Here is a 7509-nt window from a genome sequence, read left to right on the forward strand (position 1 = left end):
TAGGGACCAGCTCATAATTGTGAAACTAGGAAATAAAGGACACAAGTAGGTATTGATCTCACCTTTCTTGTAGAAACTGTACCTCATGGCAACCAGACAGATAAGGGAATGTTTTTTCTTTGTAGAGGATTTCCAGCTAAATAAATGAAGACAGAATGATGAAATACCACCATTTTCTTTTTATTTGTTTTTTGTTTTCTTTTGAGACAGAATCTGACTCTGTCACCCAGGCTGGAGTGCAATGGTGCGATCTTGGCTCACTGCAACCTCTGCCTCCAGAATACCACCATTTTCTAGCTCCTGATAAAATAATGGCAAGAGACAAATGTTCATCAATGACAGCTAAAAACCACTTGGTGAAAAGTTGATGGAAGGTTGGGCGCAGTGGCTCACACCTTTAATCCCAGCACTTTAGGAGGCTGAGGCGGGTGGATCATCTGAGGTCAGGAGTTCGAGACCAGCCTGCCAACATGGTGAAACCCCATCTCTACTGAAAATACAAAAATTAGCTGGGCGTGGTGGCAGGCCCCTGTAGTCCCAACTACTCAGGTGGCTGAGATGGAAGGATCGCTTGAACCCGGGAGGCGGAGGTTGCAGTGAGCCGAGATCACACCTCTGCACTCCAGCCTTAGTGACAGAGCAAGACTTGCTCCAAAAAAAGAAAAAGAGAAAAAGAAAATTTTAAAGAATAACAAATATAAAGCATGGACCTTGTTTGGTTCCTAATTCTAATAAGTCATGTTTGATAAAATAAACTTCTGAGAAAAGCTGGGAAATGTGGATATTTAATAATATGAAAGAATTATTGATGGTTTTTAAAGATGTGGTTGTGATTTTTGTAGTTTTGTGGAGTAAGAGAGAGAGAAGAGCGAGTGAGCTTATCTTATAGAGATACATACTGAAATGTTTGCAGGCGAAGTCATATTTGGGATTTGCTCCAAAATAATCAGGCAAGGACTTACAGAAAAAACAAGAGTGAGTGACTATGTGTTGATTGTCACTGAATATGGGGGAATAGGTACACAGGGGCTCATTATACTTCTGTTTTTGTGTGTGTTTGAAACTTTCCATTAAAAACATTAAGAAGTTGGTCCAGGCACAGTGACTCATGCCTATAATCCCAGCATTTTGGGAAGCTAAGTTGGGAGGATCCCTTGAGCCCAGGAGTTTTGAGACCAACCTGTGCAATGTAGCAAGATCCCTGTCTCTACAAAAGCAAATAAAAATTATTGAGGCATGGTGATCTCAGCTACTCAGGAAGCTGAGGTAGGAGGATCACTTGAGCCTAAAAATCCAGGCTGCAGTGAGCAGTGATTGTGCCACTGCACTCCAGCCTGGGCTACAGTGAGACTGTCTCAAAAAATAAAATAAAAAGTAACGACACTCTTGTCTAGCCTTATTTATCATATAGCAGTATTTCTTGGATATCACTCAGTAGCAGTGCATAGTGAGCTGCTGCTTTAAAAAAAGAAAAACAGGCATCTCACTATTATTGCTCAGGCTGGTCTCAAACTCCTGGCCTCAAGCAATCCTCTCGCCTCAGCCTCCTGAGTAGCTGGAATTACAAGTGGGGATGCTTCTTTCTTGTCTCTTTATAATGTATGTCTGTATAAATTATATGTGTCACAAACATGATAACACCATGGACATTCAATCAGCATATCTATGACATATACATATAAATTTTACCTAAATGGTAGCATATTACAGTATAACAGTCTCTCTTGGAGATCACTCCATAACAATACAAACCGAGCTTCCGCTTCTTTCCTTTGTCTTAATATTATTATTATTTTTTAGAGATGGAGTCTTGCTCTGTCGCCCAGGCTAGAGTGCAGTGTCACGATCTTGGCTCACTGCAGGCTCACTGCAAACTCCACCTGCCAGCTTTAAGCGATTCTCCTGTCTCAGCCTCCTGAGCAGCTGGGATTAAAGGTGCCCGCCATCACACCCAGCTAATTTTTGTATTTGTTTTTAGTAGAGATGGGGTTTCACCATGTTGGCCAGGCTGGTCTCGAACTCCTGACCTCAAGTGATCTGCCTGCCTTGGCCTCCCAAAGTGCTGCGACTTCAAACATAAGCCACTGCACCTGGACTCCTTGGCTCCTATATCTTAAGAAATTAATAAGAATTACAAACATTTTCCCATGATGGCATTTGTCTTTTAACTTTGTTGGGTTATTTTTCCACTCAGATTCTTTTTGTGGACTCAAATGAAGCAATCTTTTAAAATTGCTTTTGGGTTTTATGTCATACTTAAAAAGCACTTACTCATTCTGAGATAATGAAAAAACACGTTATGTTTTCTTTTCATATATATATATATATTTTAAATCCTTTTTGGTAAAACACACATATAGTGACATAAAACATAAATGTACACCCAACAACTGTGGCTAAATGAACACCTATATGACTATGACCACTACCTGCTGTGGTCAAGAAATAGAATACTAATCCCAGCACTTTGGGAGGCCAAGGCAGATGGATCACGAGGTCAGGAGATCGAGACCATCCTGGCTAACACAGTGAAACCCCATCTATACTAGAAATACAAAAAATTAGTCGGGTGTCGTGGCACACGCCTATAGTGCCAGCTACTTGGGAGGCTGAGGCAGGAGAATTACTTGAACCTGGGAGGCGGGGTTGCAGTGAGCCAAGATCACGCCACTGCACTCCAGCCTGGGCGACAGAGCAAGTCTCTGTTTTTTTTTTTTTTTTTTTTTTTTTTTAAAAAAAAAAGGAAAGAAAAAGAAATAGAATACGGGTACCACCCTAGAAGCCTCCAGTGTGATCCATCTTCCCTTATCAAAATCCACTCCTTCCTCCTTAGAAGAAGCCATTGTACCACTGTCAACAGTATTCTATTCCATGTTCCTTATAGTGTTACTACCTCATTAGGCATCTCTAAGCATTCTTTTGTTGCTGCAGTTTTGAGACGGAGTCTTACTCTGTCACCCAGGCTGGAGTGCAGTGGCACAATCATGGCTCACTGCAGCTTCCAACTCCTGGACCCAAGTGATCCTCCTGCCTTAGCCTCCTGAGTAGCCAGGGCTGCAGGCATGTGTTGTCATGCCCAGCTAATTATTTTATTTTTTGTACAGACAGGAGCCTCCCTATGTTACCCAGGTTGGTCTTGAACTCCTGGGCTCAAGCAGTCCTCCTATCTTGGCCTCCCAAAGCTCTGGGATTATAGGCATAAGCCACTGAAACTAGCCCCTAAAATTTTATTTTATATATTTTTTGAGATGGAGTCTCACTCTGTTGCCCAGGGCAGTGGTGAGATCTCGGCTCACTGCAACCTCTGCCTCCGAGTTCAAGTGATGCTCCTGCCTCAGCCTCCCAAGTAACTGGGACTAAAGGTGTGCACCACCGCACCTGGTTAATTTTGTATTTTTAGTAGAGATGGCGTTTCACCAAGTTGGCTAGGCTGGTCTCAAACTCCTGACCTCAGGTGATCCACTCACCTTCGCTTCCCAAAGTGCTGGGATTACAGGTGCACCCAGCCAGCATTGTTTTTAAGATTCATTCATGTTGTGTGTAGCTGTGGTTCATTTTCATTGCTGTGTAGTATTTTATTGTTTGCATGTACTATAATTTATTTATCCACTTGGAATTTATCTTGGCATAAGTTTGCAGTAAGTCTCCAGCTGAATTTCTTTTCAGACGACTAGTCAGTTGTACCAACAATATATATTGAGTAATCCGTCTTTTCTCCACTGATGTAAATGTCACTTTTGTTATTTATTAAATGACCTCGTATATTTTGGTCTACTTCCAGACTTGCTCGTCTGCTCCATTCATCTTTCTATTTCTGAATTTGCAATGAACTGTTTATTATTGTCACTTTGTAACACACCTTACAATCTGGCAGAGTTTGTCTCCCACATTTCTCTCTTTTTTTTTTAGAACTTCTCTTGATTTTTCCTGCATAATCTTTGGAATCAGCTTGTCAAGTTCCAGAATAATCCTGTTGGTATATTTGTTTGCATCCCATTAAAATTATAGATGAAAAGATAAAAAGATGGCATCTTTCCTTTATTGACTGTTCTAGCCAAAAATGGTTATGGCTTTTTCCCTTATTCCAGTCTCATGGCACATAGTAGCCTTTTAAAGTTTTAGTCATATAGTTCCTGCCCATTCCTTGGGAAGTAACTCATTCATTTAAACATTTGAATAGCATTCTATTATGTTTCAGTCCATGGTTTATTTGATCATTCTATCTTTGAAAGGCATTTGAGTAAATCTGTTTCCAAATTTATTCTATTATAAATAGCACTGCAAAGAGTATCCCTGCAAAAACATGTATTTGGAAATGGTGTTACTATAAATGAAGTTGATGGACCAAAAGATTTTAAAAATATAAAATAAGAAGATAATAAAGGTCATGCTAATATAAAAATAAGAAATTAAAGGACAGTGTGCTATTGGCCAGGTGTGGTAGCTCACACCTGTAATCTCAGCACTTTGGGAGGCTGAGGCGGGTGGGTCACTTGAGGCCAGGAGTTTGAGACCAGCCTGGCCAAGAAGGTGAAACCCCACCTGTACTAAAAACACAAAAAATTAGCCAAGCATGGTGGTGCACGCCTGTAATCCCAGCTACTTGGGAGGCTGAGGCATGAGAATTACTTGAACCTGAGAGGCAGAGGTTGCATTGAGCTAAGATGGTACCACTGCACTCCAGCCTGGGCAATAAAGCAAGACTGTGTCTCAAACAAACAAACAAACAGTGTGCTATCACAGAAAAAACAAAAGAATATGAGGATAAACAACATATACCAAATTACACATAAGGGTAAAATACGTGTATGAAGTAGAGGATCACAGCAGGAAAGTAAAAGGTTTATTACACTACTATTACTATTACCCTGGTCTTGACTGCAAAATCATTTCCTGCTTGTCCCCAGGCTGGAGGTCAGCAATGGCCAGGCTGCCACCATTACTCTGTTGAGGTTCTGCTTCAGGGCTTTTCTTCACTGCAGTGGACATCTGGAAAGCCTCCACTACAGGGACACTGCCAGGCAAGGGAATGGAAGCTGCCCGAAGCCTCCAGCTGCTCACTGAGTTAACACGTGGAAGGTGGACCACAGCAATTGTGTGGGGATAACCTGGCTGCACAGTGAATCCCAGAAGAATCAAGCAGAGCCAAGCACTGAGTAACACAGCGCCCCAAGGACATCATGTGAGACCCTGGATCCAGCCTTACCCGAGGATGTGTCAGAGCAGAGTTCTCTAAGGCGCAAGCCACAAGTGAGCATAGCTGTATCAAGGCCCAAGGGGGCACCAGAACTGGGGAGAGGGGCTTCGTGCCTCAAATATTGACTGCTTTGGGAACTGTAGGAGTGCTCGAGGGGTGGATGCTGGCAGCAGCCATGAGACCCCTCAAGAAGCCTAAGAAGGGTGCTGGAGCAGAAGGTAACACACAGCAGGGGATCGGGTATCTATTGCTGCATAATACCTACCCCAAAACTTAGCCGCTTAAAGCAATAAACTGTTGCATTTGCTCAGTATTCTGTGAATCAGCAGTTTGTGCTGGGCTCAACTGGGCAGTTCTTCTGCTACTCATGCCAGAGTCAGTCACATGTCTATAGTCATACAGAACTTAACTGGGGCCGGTGGTCCAAGGTGGCCTCCCTTACATGTCTGGGTCATCAGTAGGGGTTCCTGGAACAGATTGAGTGGCTGGATCCTTCTGTGCATGTGGCCTCTCATCCTTAAGAGTCTACTCCGACTTTATTCACAAGGTGGCAGTGTTCCTAGAGAACCAGGCCCTGTGTATATGTGTGTTTTCAGCTCCTGACTGTATCATGTTTGCTGATGTCCCACTGGCCAGTGCAAGTCACATAGACAAGCCCCAAGTCAGTGTGGGAGGGGGCTATGCATAGGCGTGGATGTCAGGAGGTGTGGTCCATTGGACTCCATTAGTGTCATGGCGTTGCCATGTAATATACAAGGCATGCTGGGCCCTCAGCCTATTTCTAAACTCAGGTGAGACCTTCCCTGGGACAGTCCAAGCATAAGCAGGTGAGCCTGGCAGGTGGGACTAGAGCTAGTGCAACCTGCACTACTGAGGGGATTGGAGCTTTGACAGGATTAAACCGGGGACTAGCATAGCACAGAGGAGGGGCCTAACCAGTGCCAGGGCTTTCAGAGGCCCAGTGGCTACAGGTGACAAACACAGGCTCTCAAGCCAGGCAGACCTGGGTTTAAATCTTCACTCTGTCATTTGCTTGTTCTATGGTCCTGGGCTAGTAACTGCCCTACTCTGACTATCAGTTTCTTCATCTGTGAAACTGACCTCACAGGGTTGCTGTGAGAATTAAAGGAGCTCAAAGGAGCTTAGCCTGACATAAAGCAGCAGTCGATAAATGGCAGTGCCAGTGATCAGTGTGACAAGAATGATAGTAAACATGATGGTCCATGAAATTGGTGATGAGGAGGGCCATGGATGTTCTGGATGAGCAGAGAGCTCTGGATGGGTGACTAAGAGTGGCTTGTTAGAGGAGGGCAGGGAGGGCATCCCAGGCAGAGAAAATGGTGCATCCAAAGGTATGGAGGTAGGAGTGAGAATGATGTGCATAACCAACTGTGATACCACTGGCGTGTGTGGTGTGCCTCGAGGACAGGTGCTGCGGCAGACTGCATTTTCCCAAGACAGATATCACCTATATCACATGATCGTCTGACAATGTGGCTGTTAGGAGCAGAATCATGTTCCCACAAATATGTACGTTGAAGTCCAGTATCTCAGAATGTGACTGAATTTGGAGATAGGACCTTAAAAGAGGTGATTAAGTTAAAATGAAGCTGTTAGGGTGGGGCTGTAATCCAGTATGACTGTATTCTTACAAGAAGAGGAGACCTCACCAGGGTTGTACCACGCAGAGGAAAAACCATGTGAGAACCCAGTGAGAAGACAGCCATCTGCAAGCCCAGGAGGGGGTCCTTAGGAGAAACCAACTCTGCCGACACCCAATCTTGGATTTCTTGCCGCTGCAACTCTGAGGAATAAATTTCTGTTGCTCAGCTCACCCTGACTGTGGTACTTTGCTATGGCAACTTAGCAAACGAATACATTGACTTTGATGTCCCTCCCATCAAAGGGTGTCCTATTTCTTCTCTCCTTGAAACTCACACTTGAGCCCAGCCACCTTGCTATGAGGAAGCCGGAGCTAGCCTAGCTGCTATGTTATTCCCGAGCTAGCAACCATGAGAAAGCTCAGGCTGGCCCAGCTGCCATGCTGTGAGGAAGCCTGAGCTAGCCTACACAGAGACCACGCAGAGAGAGACCCTTGGTAGCGGTTGCAGCTTACAGCCATCATCAATACCCAGACATGTGAGTGAAAACACTTCCGGATGATTCCAGCTCCCAGCTATTGAGTCACCTCTCCACGCCCCCACCCCTAGCTGGTGAGTCACCCCCAGCCAACAAGTATTTTCACCTGAGGCCCCAGACTTGTGGAACAGACAAGCTGTCACTGCTTCACCTTTTCCAAATTTAAGACCCAC

Source organism: Aotus nancymaae, unplaced genomic scaffold (genome assembly GCF_030222135.1).
Source record: "Aotus nancymaae isolate 86718 unplaced genomic scaffold, 86718_ANA_hifiasm-v0.15.2.pri h1tg000029l, whole genome shotgun sequence".
In the NCBI taxonomy this organism is placed as follows: Eukaryota; Metazoa; Chordata; class Mammalia; order Primates; family Aotidae; genus Aotus; species Aotus nancymaae.